This window comes from Felis catus, chromosome D3 (assembly GCF_018350175.1).
Source record: "Felis catus isolate Fca126 chromosome D3, F.catus_Fca126_mat1.0, whole genome shotgun sequence".
Classification (NCBI taxonomy): Eukaryota; Metazoa; Chordata; class Mammalia; order Carnivora; family Felidae; genus Felis; species Felis catus.
This window is the reverse complement of record NC_058379.1, coordinates 59,454,763-59,474,219: the sequence shown is the minus strand read 5'-3', so window position 1 is coordinate 59,474,219 and position 19,457 is coordinate 59,454,763. Positions and strand designations below refer to the sequence as shown.

General features: G+C 36.6%; 1 long non-coding RNA gene across 2 annotated transcripts; it reads left to right on the top strand.

Moving 5' to 3' along the window:
- Window positions 1-530: 530 nt before the first annotated feature.
- LOC111557239 lies at window positions 531-17,457 on the top strand. Of its 2 annotated transcripts, XR_006588317.1 has the most exons (3): window positions 538-667; window positions 10,238-10,431; window positions 17,204-17,457. It is a non-coding gene; the product is annotated as an uncharacterized LOC111557239 (long non-coding RNA). The 2 variants fall into 2 exon arrangements; XR_002737088.2 differs by lacking the exons at window positions 10,238-10,431; window positions 17,204-17,457 and adding an exon at window positions 6,420-6,519 and having other exon boundaries at window positions 531-667.
- Window positions 17,458-19,457: the final 2,000 nt, after the last annotated feature.

Sequence of the window (19,457 nt, the reverse complement as noted above, 5' to 3'; positions counted from 1 at the left end):
ACTTTTTTTTAAGATTGCTTCTGTATGATGTTCTAAATTCTGATATGAAAAGTGTGGCTGGTTTCTATACTTTCTCTATTTTTCATTGATCTATTAGTCTATTTCTGTACCAGAATCATACAGTTTTGATTTTTGAAGTTGCAAAAAAAAAAAAACAATGAACTGATTATGTCTTTTTTTCCTTGAAATGAGCTACTTTATCATTTACTTTGTTAGAAGAAATGTAGTATAGTTTTTTCAGGTCAAATATTTGGAAAAGTTATTGACATCTTTAAGGTTTAATTCAGAAGAGTAAGTTTTTTCACAGTATCTTCCCATCCAGGAATATGGGACATCACTCTGTTTATTTATTTACTCATGCACACACACACACACACACACACACACACACACGTGCATGTGGATGTGTAAATATATAGTTAGATAAAGTTTTATAGACTTCTTTGACTAATGCATTTTTGCTTCTTGATATTTTTTATTTTGGTTGCTATGGCAAATAGAATCTTTTCTTTTATTATGTGTTCTAAGTGGTTATTGCCACTGGGTAGGAAAGCTTTAGATTTCTCTACTTATTTTGTAACTGCAAACCTTACTGTATTTCATTGTTAGCTCAAAATAATTTTTTCTTTGATTCACTGGGTTTTTGGAGTAGACAATCTTATAATCTGTAAGTAATGGTATTTTGTCACTTCCTTTACAGTATTTATAGCTCTATATTTTTATTATCCTATTTCATCAGGTAGAACTTCAGAAACTTGTTGAATAATAGCAGTGCTAGCAGGCATCTCCTTTTTTCCCCCAGAATTTATTGGAAATGCTTCTGGAGTTATGTAGTCAAATAAGGTGTACATAGTTTCGAAAACAAGTCTTTATCCGTATTCTTAGTTCATTCTGAAGCTTCTTTTTTTTTTTTCACCTTAGTCTGTTTATTTTAAAACAGAAATGGATTTGGGATATCTGGGTGGTTCAGTCAGTTAAGCGTCCAACTCTTGATTTTAGCTTGGTCATGATCTTGTGGTCTGTGAGTTGGAGCCCCACCTTGGGCTCAGCTAGGAGAGTAGAGCCTGCTTGGGATTCTCTCTCTCTCTCTCTCTCTCTCTCTCTCTCTTTCCTTCTCTCCCTCCCTCCCCTTCCCATACTCTTGTGCAGGCTGTCTCTCACTTTCTCAAAATAAATAAATAAACTTAAAAAAAAAAAGAAATAGATTTGAACTCTGTGAAATGCATTTTGGCAATTATTAGGTTAATTACATTTTTGTTTCTCTTTTTACCTATTGATGGGAGAAATTATATTTATGGCTGTCCTAATAGGTGAGCCCATCTTGCACACCTGGTGTAAATGTTATTGGGCCATGGTGTATCATTCTTTTGATATGGCACAGAATTTAATTTGCTAAAATTTTGCTTAGCATTTTTGCAGCTATACTTATAAGTGTGATTATTTGGTAGTATGTATGTGCACACATATGTGTTTGCATATACACATTTTCCTTACCAAGCATGGTATTAGGTTTATGCCAGCTACTTAAAATGAACTGAAAAAATTCATATTTTCTATATGACCTATAAATCTACAATTTAGATTTCATGAAAATGTTGCTGTCCCTGAAGATGTGATAGATCAACCCAGAATAATCTCACCCAGATTGTTTTGTCTTTCTAGTCAGTTTCTCTGGCATTAAAAACGACTTTCTCCCCATAATCCACTAAGTACCCATCAAGCCTCTACCTTTCTGAATTCACATGCAACACACAGGAAACGGTCAAAGAAGGTCAACATAAAAAAAAGATGGTGTACAAAGCAATTCATTCCAAGCCCAAAGGAGTGGCACACACAATGCATTTTATTGGAATTCAGAAGAATTAACAAATAGTATTGGCCTCTTTGATTTAGAAAGTTTGTTGTTGTTCCTTCTTTTGTTTTGTTTGGTTTTGTTTCTGTCTGAATGAGGAGGGATTTGAGCTTAATATCAGGCTAACCTAGCTGAGAAGTGCTAAGAGTACCTTAGCTGTAAGTATGAACTGCTGTTGGGATATTGACTTGAGTGCTTGAGGCACTAGAGGACATTCTGGCAGAACTGAAAAGAGCACATGAGGGGTATAATGTTAAAAAGACTGGAGTCAGATGCCCAGGGAACCTGTAATATGTACAATTCTTCCATCTACAAAAACCTATTTCCTTCCATAGATGCTTTAATGAAAACCTCTAGCTCATTGACATAATACCAAAGGTTCAAATAGAAAACCTGCAGGTCCCCTTCCAATTTTTTCACTCTTTGAGTCTTTGAGTTTCTAAAGCCCCAGAGTGCCTCTTGGCCTCTGGAACTGGGCATGATTTGACCCAAGATTTCAGTAACAAAATGGTTTTCAGTTTAACCTATGTAGTTCATTTCATCACTTAATCATGAACTTCCAACTCTTTGTAAGCCAACAACAACAACAATAGTGGTTTGTATAAGTCACATAAGAGAAAGGCACATCTATATCTTATGAGTCTATTTACAAAGGGAGTTATAGAAGATGTCTGCTTACTAGAAAAAAAATCACCTAAGTTAAGACAGTGAAAGTGCCATTAAGTCATTTTTCCATCCCTCAGAACCTGGCAGGGAATTGTTCCCTGTGGTGCATTTTCCTGCTTCTCTTGCAGCCAGGTTTTAAACATCTTAAGCTATAGTACTACCTTCCCCTCCCTTGAGCAGTGACTATACTGCCTCATAAATCTCTTTGGTTGGAATTCTTTCCAACATAACTCCAGGTCCCTTGTGATGGATTCTTTCTGCCCCTGGGAGGCCCCTTAGTTTTGCCATGTGCTAAGGGAAAGAAAGCAGGAATTGGATTTGTGCAAACTTCAGAAAGCGAATCTTTCTGTCCTTTGTTTACATTCTTAGCTATAAACGGAACTCTTTAGATCTTATAGAATGCAACACTGACATTATCACACAGGGAACCTCATATATCAATTAGTTGAGCATTCATGGTAAGTTCCACGAGAATGGGAAACTTGGACAGCTTATTCAACTCTGGAAACCCAGAGTCTAAAAGAGGGCCTGGCAAATAGTAGGTGCCTGATAAATACATGTTAAATGTCTGTGTAAATCAGTGGATTGCTGCATGTCAAGCAAAATATGCCCAGTGGGAATGCCCACAAAAGAAACATAGGACTCCTGCCTCACAGAAAACTACGGCTAATTGGAGAGGCAGATTCATATTGGAAATTAAGTAGTCTGTAGGAGATAAGGGTTTAAGAGCCATAATGCAGATTCTGAGGCTATGGGTTGATGGGCAGGATTTAAATCACCAGAAGGGCAGAGCAATCCATGGAAGAGACCACTGCTCTTTCCCCTTGTCCCCTTAACTACTTCTCAGAACACCTGTAAGTTTATCTAACTCAATTACTCTGAAGTCACTGAGAACCCGGCTTTATAACCTATGATTGAGAAGATGTTAGTCTTTATTCAAATGACATTGCAGCCAGAACCCTAGCTGGTAAATCAATGGAAACATGCTGCTCTGACTGGAACAAAGTAGTGAGCCCTTGTGATGCACCCTGAACAGGTTCACAGAACCTCAAGGACCCTCCAAGAGCAGTCTGGGGGATACCTGCCCTCTGTGAGCATGCGAGGAACTCTGGTTCTATCTCTCCACTCTTCTCATTCTATAGATTTTTCCAATCACACCTAGCCAGCCCTCTACTTAGCCCTTTAGGCTAGGAATATTTTTGTGAGGATGTGACAACCCAACATCTAGAAAGGAAACATAGAGAGTCTGCCTTCTGATGCTGTTGTTGATGTGTATGTGTTCAAATCTCTGAATAAATAGTTTGCAGGCAGTCACAACATCTCAGCACAGTAAAGTATGGAGTCCGTGCATTGTAATTCTATTTTCTGACAAAACAGCACAGGACTGCAGGACTGACCCTTTGCATGGACTCTCAGGTGATTGCTCCTAAGAAGGATGTAATTGGGGTATCATCATAATCCATCTATGGCTTTAAACTGCCTTCTACCTCAGTTTGTCCTAAAGACAGGAGTTCTCATATAAGACATCAAATGTAAAGAGTCTCATTTTTAAGAAAATACTGCCAGGAGAGATGACACATTAAATTTGTGTTACCTGTTAACACCTTTGCCCAAGTTAGTTTATCAACTTAGCTCTCCAGTCACTGAGTTAAACTTTAGTGAAATGAAATCTGAAACAGAAATAGCTGATTTCTTTTTTTATGAATTGTGTTCCCATAAAATTCATATGCCGAAGTCCTCACCTGTAATGTGACCATATTTGGAGGTATGGCTTTTAAAGAGGTTAAATGAGGTCATAAGGGGGAGGGGTCTAATCCATTAGGACTACAATCCTTATGAGAAGAGGAGGAAGCACTCGGAGTGCACAGAGAAAAGCTAATGTGAGGACGAAGTGAAAAAGTGGTCATCTTTAAACCAGGAGAGAAGCTTCAGAGAAACTAAGCCTGTGGACATCTTGATTTTGGACTTCCAGTATCCAGAACTTGAGAAAATACATTTCTATTGTTTAAGCCACCCAGTCCATTGTATTTTCTTGTGGCACTCCTAAAAAACTAACATACTTTATAATTTTATGATTAATATGCTAGTGTTAACCAGTCTCCAGAATAATCCTTCCTTCAGCAAGCCTCATTTTGCCAGCTCCCTTCCTTTACAAAAATGTAAAGAAAACAGGGATGCACAGTTCTCCCTGAAATTCCCTTTTTTCACCCTTAGCAGCACTTACTAACTACACCAGGCTGAATATTTCCTAGTCACTGACCTGGTTGCACCAATACATTGAAGCTCTTTGTTTGGCAAGTGTTGTATCCTGTTAAACATTTTATTGCTGGTCTACAGCACAGGACCTATCATCTGCTTATACACTCAAAAAGTGTTGAATTTTTTCAAATTTAATGTATTGAAAGGTTGTTATGTATATATGGAAATACTCTAAAATCATCATTTTCTCTTCAAGAACCCATAGACTATGACAATTAGCATCATAGTTAGCAACAAATCATGGTTGATTTATTATTGTCAAGTGGTGCTTTTACTGTTTTATTTTGTAGTAGGTCTGGAATAGAAGATTCTACCATATAAATAATGCTGCTGTATTTAAAATTGTGTATGTCAAACAGTTAGTGTTCTTATGCTCATGTGCAACTATTCCACACTCTACCCAGTATTTGCTGTCATGTCACATCAGTGGTTAAGATCTCCAAGGCCATCTGATGGCTTCCAGAGAAACATTTTAAGTCTTCATGTTGACAGGCATGGCTAGTCTTAACATGGCTTCCACCTAAGTTTTTAAGACTTGCTTAGCCGCCCCACTACTGTTATACACCCTTTTTAGAACACACCATATTAAACCTTCAAGAAATTCACTATTCCCTCCCTTTGTCCATCTGGAAAAACTCAAATCATATTTTAAAACTCAGTACAAATGTCATTTTCTGTGAAGCCTTAAGGATGATGCAAAGCAGTTGGTCTTTGCATTATTTTCCCATAGCATTCTAAATATTCGCTGAAAGTATAATCTCACCTTCTGTTATAACTTCCTAGAAATACCAGTCCTAAAAAGTTCAAAGAAATACCAGTAATAACAACACACCATTACTGACTAAGAAACAATTGTCAAGTAACTTAGTAGAATTAGATGATGACTTCTGCCCCAAATCTCAACTGATTTCACAGCTTTTGGTTTCCTCCCTCTCTTTATTGCCCAAGTTTTTCCACCTTAAAACAGGTCATGATAATCCTCCTTTATTAGGCATGACATAAGGAGGACTGAGACTAGCTTGGCTTTCAGATTTACAGAAAACTCAATTGCCCGAAAGATGCTTATTTTCATAAGACACATTTCGATGACAACAATCTTAGATAAGTTGAACTTCTTCCATTGCATCATTAGTTCATTTCCTTTCTTCTTCCAATCCTGTACTTCCTCACTGCATGATAATTAGATAGAATATTGTATAATTCTCACAAGCAATACACATGCCAAATGTGATGTTCACTACCAATTCAGAGATGATTTTATCAGAGAGCTCATCCAACTATTTTACCTTTGTCCTATGGTGTTTTAATTTCTTATGACATAAGCCAACTGCCCTGGAAAATTCTGAGATATCCTAAATGTTTATGACATCATGGATCCCAATATATTGCTTAGATTTATGCAAGCCTTCCTAAATATCTGATATAAATATATCATATTAGGACTAAAATTTCATAAAACTTACATATTAAATACAAGGACATTGTGGGGAAGCATCTCAAGATAAAAGAGAATACAATGCAATGTAAAAGAGTTATCCAGGTCACAAATGTATCAACTTTTAAACTAATTTAAAGAATTTCAGTATCTTGTTCTTGGCCCAATAAGTTAGTCTCAATTCATTTTTTATTGTTTCCATTTCAGAACCCTCAGTCAGATATGCAACTGAACATGAGAACTTCCTGCTTCCATCCTCATTCTGGTTTAGTTCTACCTGAAAAATAAAGTCCAATACCCTCAGCAATCCATTGCCTTCATATTATGGCCTGAATTCAGCTTTGAGGATTGGGGCTCTACAGCTCAACCCAATGCTACCTATATACATGATATTTTGTCCTAACCAGACTCCTTGAAATTCTCTAAACATATATATCTTCATGCCGCTCTGGGTATTGTTCCACTCCAGCTGTTTCTGCTGCCTGAAATGCCCTCCTACACCCAGATCATTTCCATTCATTCTCAGGGCCCAACCCAAATTCAATCTTTACAAATTCTTTACACCTTTCACAGGCAAAATAAACTAATTGCTCTTCAGTAGTGTCACAATACTACACAGAGATCTTTGTTCTTTATTTTATTAGGTGAAGTGCTATTTGACATTTTCATATAGTCTCCATCTTCCTTAGCCTACCTAACATCCTCTCTCTTAAGGGTATAAGTGGTGATGTCTTTTCTAGCCATAAACATTGTGTTTTCCACTCCTGTAGAATAGTCTTATTCTATTGTATGTGACCCAATCTATATTGGATATAGACATTAGGATTGTCTGAACAGTTTTGAAATGTTTTCAATAATGAAATATACAAATATTTAAAGAATTGATAAAATTTACACATAAAGTGTACATTTGCTGTTGACAATATGGGAAAGGTAAGTGCTCAGATATTTTCAAGAGAAACAGTAAAGTGTTTACTTTTCAAAAAGTAAAAGCAAAGATATCTCTTAATTTAGGGGCACCTGGGTGGCTCAGTCGGTTGAGTGTCCCACTTCGGTTTGGGCCATGATCTCGAGGTTTGTGTGTTCAAGCCCTGCCTCAGGCTCTGTGATGTCAGCATGGAGCCTGGAGCCTGCTTCAGATTCTGTGTCTCCCTCTCTCTCTGCCCCTCCCCTGCCCGTGCTCTGTCTCTCTCCCAAAAATAAACATTAAATTTTTTTTAAATACTTCTTAATTTTAAGGATGAGATGAGCTATCTTCTTAAATTTTCAGAAATGAGCTCTATACTGTGACTCTTCAAATTGAAGTTTCTAAAAACTTAGGTAGTAGGAAATTTGAATTTGAGGCAGCCTGGTATCATAACCTACCTTATCCAATTGAGGAAAAACGTGTATGAGCAAGTACAGAGTTCACAAGGATGAAAACAAAGAAAACTATTTTTTATCTCTGAAACTCTTGAGAAAAGTAATATGGGAAAGATAATCTTTCGCATAAAGTAGTTAAGGTCAACATTTGTCTGGTCTAACAGAACAAGTCTTTTCATGGATAAATGAAATTAACTAAGAGACCCTAAGAAGTAACAACCTAGGGACCATAGTGACTGAAAGAAAACATACATTGGAAATCACTCTTCAAAGACTCTGAGGAGTTCTTTGGAAAAGAAATTCATTCATCTTTGTTTAACCAGCATTTCACAAACTTATTTAAACATGGAACACTGTTATTTTTCTGCAAAGTAACCTATCCGGCTGAGTTGAGAGAATTCTGCCTACCAGGGCTTTCCTGGTGTTTACTTTAACCAGACTCTGGTGTGTGTGTGTGTGTGTGTGTGTGTGTGTGTGTGTGTGTGTGTGGAGAGCAGGATAGGTGCATGCACTGTGGAAGACCTCTGATGCCTTGGGCATTTCCTTCCTAAGGAAGTTTGATAAAGGATAAGAAGTCTCAGTTCTTCTCACTCAAGTCCTACTCTTTCTAGTTGAGTGAGACCATCCTCACTCTCCATTAGCTCTTAGTCATGCCAAAAATTGAAAGCAAAGAGAAAAGATAAAGAAAATTAAACATCAGAGAAAAGAGAGAAAGAAGAATGGAGTATAAAGATGAAGAAATGCCTTAAAACCTAGATACCAACAGCAAAGCATTTAAAAAAAAAGCCTCTGCCAGATGTAGCCAGCTAAAGTCTAACTGAAGTTTCAGCAGTAGGCATTCCATCTGTCATATCAAAACATTTTCAATACCATCTACCAATACAGCACTAAATTCTGGACTGCCATTAATGTCAACCCATTTATAATTTTGGCCCGTAGCACTACAAAAAGGCAGATGACAGCCTACTATTTCACACCTGCTGTTGAAATGAATAAAAATGACTGAAACCCTTAAAAGCAGAAAAAAGAAGAAAGGGAAAAATAAAACCAACAACACTGAACAATAAGGCTAGAGAGAATTCCCTGCCTGCCTTGTGTTTTGAATACCAGCCTTTGGTTTATGTGTCCTTTATAGATCTATCTACAGTAAATATAGTGTGCCCTAGGTATGGAAGCTGACCTGCTTGGAATAATTTCTTCTTTCTTTGATTGGTAACTATTTTACCTACATTCATGACTTATACTGGTCCACACTCTCTCTCCTGGGCCTAAATGAATTTGATACAGTTTCTATAACATTCCTTTGTGAACTTTGTCATATATGGCATTGGGAATGTTTTGATGGACCTATGCCTTCTGAAATGTTAGTACTATTTCTTGTACTTCTTTTGGATTTTATTTACTATTCTCTTCCTAAGAGTATGCAGCATAACATGGAGTATTATAACATAGAGTATTATACATTGGTATGACATCTGATCTTGCTTTCTTCAACCTATGCAACCATAAGTGGGATGTTTAATATGATTTTGAACAATTAGATGCTCTGGTTGCTAATCCTTGGGTTTTCCTGACCTGGCCAGGTATAGTTAGTTACAACAGGCAACTGACATCAAAGTGTGGGTGGCAGACCCTTACTTTTGTTATAATATAAAAATATCATTTGCCTCTTTCACTGTCTTGACATTTGTACTGATAGTACCAAAGATATAGTGGGTGAAATTTCTGGCATCTAAGAAAATAATGGTTTTTGTCTTAAAATTATCTAGTGGTTTCAGTTTAGATCTCAAATTATTGATAAATATGTGATTTGGCAATTTCAAGAACAAAGAAAAGTTTTCAGTATATTAAGAGTCTCTCAATACAGCACAAATTCAGATTATGTAGAATTATATTGAATGGAATGTTCCACTCATATTAGATTAAAATCAACATCACAAAGCTGAAAAGAAGTTCCAAGTACACACCATTCTAAAGCAAGTCACGATGTAATGCATGTTCCTGTAGAACCAGTTTTGTTTTTTCAGAACTTCAGCCTATATTAAAGGAAAATGAAGAATTCAAGAAAATTTACTTAATTGTGAAATGTCAATCTTGGGACATAATGTTGTGACTTTTTCTTTTCTCTCTCTGTTGGGAAGGGAGTGCTTCAATATCCAATTCATTGTAGAGCTTGATGGTGTCTTCCAGAAAACTGATTCTCATTCCCTGGTTAAGCATCTGTTGAGACATAATTCTGGCTGATCTAACCTTGGACCTATTTGAGCAGGTGAAAAATAATTGGAGAGAATTTGTGGACAAAGAAAAGGGAGATCCATGCACTCATATCATTGAAGTAGCAAAGGTGTGTAAAGTAAATTTCCCTTGGGTCAACTGTACGCATCAAGCATATGCAGACTTGAAATGACTTGCATATATCTTAACCAAAAGGTGCCTCTGATTACTAGAGGATTCCCTGATAGTAAAATACCTCACATATTACCAATAATTGGAATGAGAAGAAATAATGAGAAGCTAAGCCATAGAAGACATTCTCCACATCAGAGAGCTTATCTCTAATAGGACTTAACATGTATACCTCGAACCACAACTTCAATGCCCACAACATATAGGCTCTCTACAGTTTCACAATTAAGTGAGAATTACTTGATCTTTTCTATCAGCTTCCCAGCAGTCAACCCACTAAAGGAGAAAGGAGGAAGAAAGGAAGGGGTGTTCAAGAGCAGGCCCCACTCACCACCACAGAGGTCCCTAACGGAAGGAGTTGAGTTTCCTCTACCAGAGTGACCGGTTAACTCTAATAGCAGCCTCCTATGTCTTAAGAGATGAGAAGAAAAATCTTATGACACATTGGAAGGTAATGATCAGAAAAAAAAAATAAAACTATATTAAAATTTGTTGCTCAATCAGTTCAGACTCAAATCTACCTTTAGTAAAGTTGTTTTAGATCTTATATATGACAATAATTACAATGAGTACAAAACCCCAGATCACATATTTTTTCTAATATTATTACACCTGATTTCCAAATATTTTAAGTAAATGAAAATGTCTCCTTGTATATAATGCTAAGTGAGAAATGCCTACAATGTAGCATTTTCATATTTATTTTTTTTTTGCCATACAGCCAATAATACCTTACTCTGAATCTCACTAATTCCAATTGTATTGTTTTTTTTCATGTCAATAAGGTTACACTGAATATTTGTACCTGCAAATAACCAATATGCTATATTTGACTACATGCTGTCAGAATCCTCTAATTAAAAAGAATTGGTCTCTGAAACAATCATCCTTGGCACAAATAGGAAAACCTGTCAACAAGGCATATGATTTGCAGAATACAGGAAAAAAAAAAGAGTAGCAGTATTATCATCCATCATTACTTGGAGAACATCTAGAGGCAGTCTGGCAACATTTGTCCAGAGAGTAAACAGTAGGATGCCTCAATTTTCCCGAATCATCTACCTATTTCAGAAAGTCTCTTTCTGAAAAATACATAGGTTGCCTTGCAAGTTTCTGTCAGGGAACACTGAAGCCTCATATGCGAGGACCATGGAATTGTAAGGAACTGTGGAAGGGATTTTCAAAACCATTTAATATGACCTTCATAATTTATAGGTGAATAAATTCTGGCACAAGTAAGTTGAATGACTTGCCCAAGGTCCACAGGACCATGATTCAGACCTCTTAATTGCAGTCTAGTCTTTTCCCACTAAGATTCCTGTTCCTAAAAACATCTGTTTTTACCTCAGAGACATTTAACTTTCCTCAGAAACATTCTACTGTCCTCAGAAACATTTCCTAATCCACACCTATGGAATTTAGGTGAAAACAGGGGCTAGGAAGATTCTGTTTTATTGTATTGTGTCTGGAAGACACTAACAACTGTAGAGTACAAAAGATACAATAGCAGCTGTCAAATGAGCATCTAGGACACAAAACACCATTTCACAATTCCTCTTAATTACATATAATGGTGTTTTCTAGGAACAAATGAAGATTGTAAGAACCATGGTTCTTACACTCAGAATGAATTTACAGGCTATCATCCACAGGTATGGAATAATCCCGATATGAGAGAGCAATGGATTATTCTTTCCTCTAGGAAATCTGATCTGATAGCTCAAGATGTGTGACAACTACAGGTTCATGGTGGGTATTTGAACTGTTGTGCATAACTTGACAGTTTGTAGCAGTTGCCAAAGGAAAAAGGATAGGCAGGGTCTGGAGACCAAAGAGATTGTTCAGAAGTAGATTGGTTGTTATTGTCAGAGGGACTTGCTTGGCAAACTTAAGAAAACAATTGACTGTGTGCTGCTGAAAGAGTAAATACAGCAGTGAATTGCGAGTGAAAATTGGGGCAGACCAGTCGCAAGTGATACTGGGGTAAATAGAGAAGTGGAACCGAATGAACAAATGCATAAAGGCAGCCATGTTGTTGGGTAAGAGTGGGTTTATCAAATATTGACAAACATGAAATGATTGTAATCAGTCACTGTCAAAGGAGAACAGGTCCCCTCCTCTCTTTTACAAATGATCCAATTAAAGGAAACATGTTGGCTATAAAAGTCAAAATCAACAATGCACTATACACTGACAACCCATCCAACATATAAAATCAATAGTGCATTCTGCTGCCATCCAGCACAAAGCGACAGTAGCAACTTCCCCACCTCTTTAGTCAAATATGACACTGTATCAATCGATCAAAACTCAGTACTTATTGAGCAAGGCTTCTGAAGAATGCAAACTGCATTGTACTTCTATCCCCCCTCCCTACCCCCTGCTCATTTTATTTCGATAAATTTTAACTTAAAGGCATAATACCTGAGAATGTTCTGTTGGCACATAGAGTGGTTTTTTTGGTATAATCACCACACAATTTGACACTGACTGTATTTACAATAGGATTATAAAACACTGTAGGGCTAGAAATGCAAATGCCATTGCATCGGAATCTGTAATTTTAGTTCTGTCTCCATACCATAGCTTTGTCCAAGTCCTTCATTCGGTGTGACAAACAAGACATAGATGGCTCCAATGAGTCAACAGTCTTTCAGTAGAACTAAAAATAATCTGAGAGGGAACTGCACAATGACTGGATATAGAACAAATCGTGAGTTTGACAGAAAAAAAGTACAATTCACAACTTAATATTTGGTGTTGTGAGAAAAGGGCAGTGGAGTGGAATCTGGCCCTGGCTGTATGTGCCCTGTGCCCTTGAGCACATCATTCTTCTTCTTTGGATCTTAAACTTCTATAAAGTTAAAGTATTATTAGGCTCAATGGACTTCAGTAACTACATAAAGACTGAAGTTTTAGTAGTCTAACAGTCGTTTTTAAACATCCCCTGCCCCGATTCATAGTCAGAAATGCATTTCTATCATGATAGAGTACATAATACAACCGAAACAAAATTCCATAAACAATATTTACCAGTATTATATTTAATGGTCTCTAATATTTTATCTTCTATCCATTTTTGTTATTTATAAATGCTGATGAATCACAACCCAGGGTGTGCAAAACACTGTTTTATGACTCTTGGCTGTTCTTGCTTCCTGCCTTCTCTCTTCCTTCTTTGCATCTCCTTTCCTCCCTTTTCTCTCTTCCTTCAAAAATATCTCTACCCTGAATCTGAAACTCTGTTTTTTTGTATTTAGCTGAATTTGTGTTTTTCTCCAAATACTCTGTATTTCTCCATCCCATAAGGCTGGTACAATACAGAGACCCTCATTTGGTGCTCAGTACTTAATTAACCCCCCAACTCCATAACCTATTTGAGAACAACAATCATGTGAAAAGGGCATTTATTAACTGATTTTTTTTTAATTTGGGGATGAGGGCAATTGTGTAGTTATTTAATAATTTTTTAATAATTTTCAGAGTCAGAATGTGCTCATAATATGATTTTAAGTAAAATTAGGGATATAACATTTCATAGAGAGTATGAATTCAAGTAATAAAACTATAAAAAAGACTGGAAGAAAATATGCTAGTCTTTTATCTCTTGACAGGAAATTTCTATGCAAATTCCAAACTCATTTTTTATGCTTTCTTCTGCCCTCCAAATTATCTTTTTTAACATGTGCCACCTTGGTAATTAGAGAAATTATAGCTATAAATTATATATATAATATATTTAATAAATACATGAATAAATATAAAATTTATATATAATTTTATATAAATATAACAAATAAATATATATAATATATATTAGATATATTTTTTATTTCCTGAGAACAAAAGGCAAAGCATGTTAGAAAGTTTTGTAAAATGATTTGGAGTAGTGTGTCAAATGTGCAGTGTATATGTATCTATCTATTCATCCATCCATTCAGCCGTCTATCTGTGTTTCCTTCCTGAACATAAGCTGGTAATATATTTAGCTTGGCTTTTTAGCCTCTGTTGCCTTTGCATGTCTTAAGAAATACAGTACTAAGGTAATTTTGTTACCAGTGATAGGATTTTCTTTTCCAAAATCCAAGGTAGCAATCTAAAATAAATCAAGGGGTACCTGGATGCCTCAGCCAATTAAGTGTCCAGCTCTTGGTTTTGTCTCAGGTCATGATCTCACAGTTTGTGGGTTCGAGCCCTGCATCCGGCTCCAGATGACAGCGTGGAAGCTGCTTGGGATTCTCTCTCTCTCCCTCTCTCTCTATTCCTCCCCCACTCACACTCTCCCTCTCTTGAAATAAATACACTTTAAAAATAAATAAATAAAATAGAGTAACATAACATACATAACATAAAGCCTGGCTGCCACCACCTCTTTCCCTTTACCCAGCATGAATTTTAATATGTGCAAGTTATAGATACAATAATTGCTACCATCTATGGACAGCTGATCATATGTCAGCCTTTGTTTCCTCTCCATGCTTGTGATGTCATTGATCCTCACAACTATCCCAGGAAAGAGTTGCTACTGGTGTCCCATTTCTACAAATAAAGAAACCGAGGACTGAAAGATTTGATAGGTAACTGTCTTAAGTGGTAGAATCCTAATATGAATTTGAGCAATCAAAACAAAAAACAATGATTATTTTTCTCTTTAATATTTTTAGAGATGTGTTTTCTCTTTCATTTATTTTGCCTAATTACAAATGTTTGTTGTATTTAATACTCATGAATTGTTGAAGTCAGTCCGATCATTATCACTACTTTATATGCAAGAAAAGGAGGCAAAGAAATGGCAAGAGAATAGGTAATAAAGAGTAAAGTGGTAATGTGTATTTAGAAGTTCTCAATAAAAATTCACTTCTCTTCATAAAAATTCTAACCAGATTGTTTAATTTTATCTTTCAAACTTCATTGATTCCCATAGGGGCTTACAGAATTTTGTCTCTAAGTTTTCCCTTTCCCTTACAAAAATGAGGTAGGTATGGGTTTATAATGACTCCATTTTCTTTTGGAAGACATTTAGGAAATATATATATTTTAAAAACTATTCTAATAAGAGCAAAAATATACTTGTTTTTCAATACTTTATGCTTTTGACTATAAATTGGCAAAAAAATAATGTGACAATATTATTAATGAAACATAAGCAAACGAATCTTTGAAGCAATGCAAAGATGAAACCTAGGAGTTCACCACATCGTCTCTTCATAAGTTGGCCCAACTTTCCTCTCTACCACGAAGGATTCTCTGGTTAGCACCACAGTATCTTTATGCCATTATGCTGTCCTCCGCAGAATTTTGTATTATTCTATTTAAAACTTTTATCAGCAGTACTGCCCTGTTCAAAGCCTTCACAGACCCCCCATTGACATGCAATGTCTTTTACATGGGAGCCTTAGTGAGCTTTTCAATCTGATTTTCGACTTCTTTTTGGGGCAGGACTATATTTTAACGTTACTCTGTATATATATCTCTGCTTAGCACAGTGAAGAGATTAATAGAATTTTAGAGCCAAAAAGACCTCAAGGCTCATCTCTCCAAGACAGATCATTTTATTTTATTTTTATCTTTTTAGGTTTTTAACATTCATTCATTTTTGAGAGACAGAGACAGCATGAGTGGGGGAAGGGCAGAGAGAAGGAGACACAGAATCCGAAGAAAGCTCCAGGATCTGAGCTGTCAGCATAGAGCCCGATATGGGGCTTGAAGTCACAGACCATGAGATCATGACCTGAGCTGAAGTCAGACACTCAATCAACTGAGACACCAAAGCGCCCCCAAGCCAGGTCATTTTAAATAAAATACTGGTGCTAGGGAGTGCTCTAGGTCATACAGAAGGTTAAAGGTCAAATTGTTAACAAAACAAAAGCTCCTAAACATGTAACTAGTTGCATTATTTTTTGAATTAGTTGCATTATTTGCCATATGTTTGGAGGCATTTTGTGACCTACTAGGAATCACAGTGTTTGAGGACAATGAATGGAATGAGCCAGCATAGGAAACATCTACAGATGTTGAGCAGCTCACTTAGTATAACACAATGATAAATTGTTTTTAAGACTCTTACATGGATTCATCATTAGAAGGAGTTGGTATGGAGAGAGTGAAAAAGAAAGTTACCTAAATCCCAGCTTCCTCGGAATATGCCCCTCAGCATATTCCTAATGAAATAAAACCATGTATGGCGAAGCCATACTAAAGATTTGTCACCTCACTTTCTGGGTGGAATCTTCAGTGGAACCTGGGATTATTAGAATTGGAAGAGACCTCAGAGATAAGCCAGGTAGTCCAGTCACTTCATTTCAGTGACAAATTGAAGGTAAGATTTTAGGATATGTTATAGAAGGAATCTTCACTAAAAAAAAAAAAAGTATCCGAGAAAATCCATGAATGATCTCAGCACTGTTTTTAAACTCCGCAAAGTCTTCTGGGCACTATGAATGTATTCTTTGATCTGTCTCTCACAACTAGAAAAGAAAACTAATGGGTCAAGCTCTGAGTCCCTCAGTTCCACATCAACATATACAACTGATTCTCAATATGGGGGTTCCAGATGAAGTTTTCTAGGAGAAAAACAGACTGCTCAGTAAAACCATTGATCCCAGGATAACTAAGAAAAGTAACATAAGATAGATTCTATATGTTCTAGTCTACTCTTCTCTCTCTTGGCGTGTCTATCTCACTAATGTAGAGCTCTCATACCTTAGTTATGGAATATATTTAGGAGTGAGGGGTTGGAAGAAATTTAATGAAGCACTGAGGCAGAATTTTTTTAAATCCATGCAGGTATGAAGGCTTTGAAAAAGCTCCATTTATAATCAAAGCAGTCAACTTAGCAGGACATACAATCATTTCAGTGAAGTGAACCATTTCTGGGATTGTTTTTTGGAATTTTCTTCAAAACACAAAGCATATTGTTTCAACTATTCTCCAGCATGGCAAAAGTGTGTCTTTGAACATGGTTTTGGTTTTTCACAATTAAAATGATAATTGGAATTAAGTCTGGTTAGTAAGTGTGAAATCTGAAATTAGGAAAACATTTGGACTTGAAACAGGCTGTGGTTAAAAAGGAATGAGAGGGATTTCTTCATGTGCTTCTGGAAGCAAACTCTGAAGAGGAAGACCAAGAAAAGTTTAGATTATGACTGCAGCAACTAAATAGGTGGGGTTTTGTTTTGTTTTGTTTGTTTCATTTTTTTGTTTGTTTGGGTTTTTTTTAACAGATTGAAAGGCCAACATTGATTTGGATGCAAGAATGGCTTGTTGTATTGGAGACTCCAATTAGAACTAAAGAAACCTGGATTGGAATTCCGTTTCCACTATTTCTGATTCACAGGACCTGGAAACTTAACATATCTGCAACTCAGTTTCCTCATCCAAATACAGGCATTTTCATGGAGAAAATAAATGCTTTGTATAAAGCTCCAGCTCAGTTTTGGGCATCATATACTTCATAAATGATAGTCATTATCCTTAATATTAAGGTATATATGTTTAGACTATTTATAGTTTGTAGTCACATTGTTATTAGGTTATGCACTGCATGAAAGTATATATATTTCTTGCAAAATCCCTAAGACAAAGGCCTGATATTAGCTAAAATTTCAGATAGATTTTAAAAGATGCCTCTTCCCTTCCCAGCAAAGTTTCTTTTCTGTGCTTTCTGTGGTATGCACCTTTTTGAATATGCTCTTTCTAAAGCGACCCCTCTCATTTCTCAGCCAGAAGACTTGAGGCACAGAGAACCTCTCTGCTTTATCCAAGGCTACAGCCAAGTTAGCTGCCACATACATGTAACACCAAGGTCTTCTAACACTGAGTCAAATGATTTTGCCATTCTACCTTCTGCTACTTACTTACTGAGGTATTGAAAGGATTAACATTCACTATGAGCCATCTTTATGTACTTAACTAAACCTATTTCATCTTTATACCCACAATCCTAGTATTAAGTATTATAATAGTCTCATTTGGCATGTGAGAATACTCAAGTTCAGAAAGGATAAGCAACTGGTACAAGGTCAAACAGTGAGGAAGTAGCAAAACTAGGTTCAAATTCAGATCTTCTGGGAAAAAAAGCAAAGATTCCAATGCATTCACCATAGAGATAAGACCAAACAGATGGCTAGGTCTTAAGATGCTCTAAAGACACTTGATGTTATGAAGTATATGAATCATGTGACTCAAAACATGATGGTGGGATAGTGCTAATTCACACCTGTTCCCACCTCCACTGCTCATATCACCAATTCTAGGTATAGGAGATATTCAATCATGTCTTTTTCCTATAAAACTCTTCTTCCTGATCATTGATGAACTGCATCTCCAGTCAAGACCTGAAGGGTGGGAGAGCCACTGAGTTTTGTAGTGACTGAACTTAATGAGCTCTTTAGCCATGCTATTATATCAGTGAGTAGTATATATTAATTTCTTTTTTCCTTTCCAACTTATTCATGTGTGTCTCTAGTCTTTGAAATTTCTGGGCCATTTACCTGTATGCCCTTTAAGGATACTGATGAGACCTTCTCCTTCTCTGGAATCATATTCAATAATTAGTCACAATGTCATAAGACACTAGTGTATACCCTTAGTCAAATTCATTGCCATATGAGAAAGCCCAAGTAGTTCAGAGCAGTGCTACCCCAATGCTCAAAATCGGCGTTGTGTGTGAAGACTAGAAGACTGACTTTGACATGTAGATATGTAGGTTATTGAGACAGGTGAACAGATGTGTCATCCCATCACATTAAATATTTTCTAAAATTCAGGCTCTAAGTGCAATATAATCCTACGCGTCCCCAGCTGTGATCACACCCCCTCACTCACTGGACTTTTGTCCATTTTTTTTTTTTGCCTTTCTTCTGCACCCAAAGTCACAGACATGGAGGAGCTGAGAGAATGAGCTAGGGATACCACGGTAAGCTGTCAATGCAGAGCCTTATAAAAGTGAACGAGACTTAAATTTGCCCAGCATCTGCACTCAGCATCTCACCTTCTCAAATCCTTACTGAATCAGATGGCCAGTAGAGGAGTGTGGGGGTAGGGTGGGGGTGGGTGGGTATCTGGTCCAACATCTTTCCACCTCAGCACAGCTTACATTGTTTAAAATGTGTTTGAGTTTCCTTGATGAATAACACATGGGGGAGATACTTTTCCACAGTAGGCATTACATAAGTGTCTCTTGGTTTGACCAGTGGTCTTAAAGAGTCAGGATTATAAACCATCTAGCAAAGTACTGGCATTGGAAAGCACTTTTTATACCCCAGAACAATGTTAGGGGCTCTGAAATGCAACGGAAACATATGAGAAATCCCAGCCACAAAGAGCTTACAATTAGCCAAAAGAAATTGCATTTGGTTTACTTTTCCACTGGAAAAAAAAAATCCCAACCTCAGCCATTAAATAAAAGGAGAGAATTCATTTCAGCTTCATTTTCTCTCAGCCTGTATATTAATATCTTGATTTCCCTGATAGTAT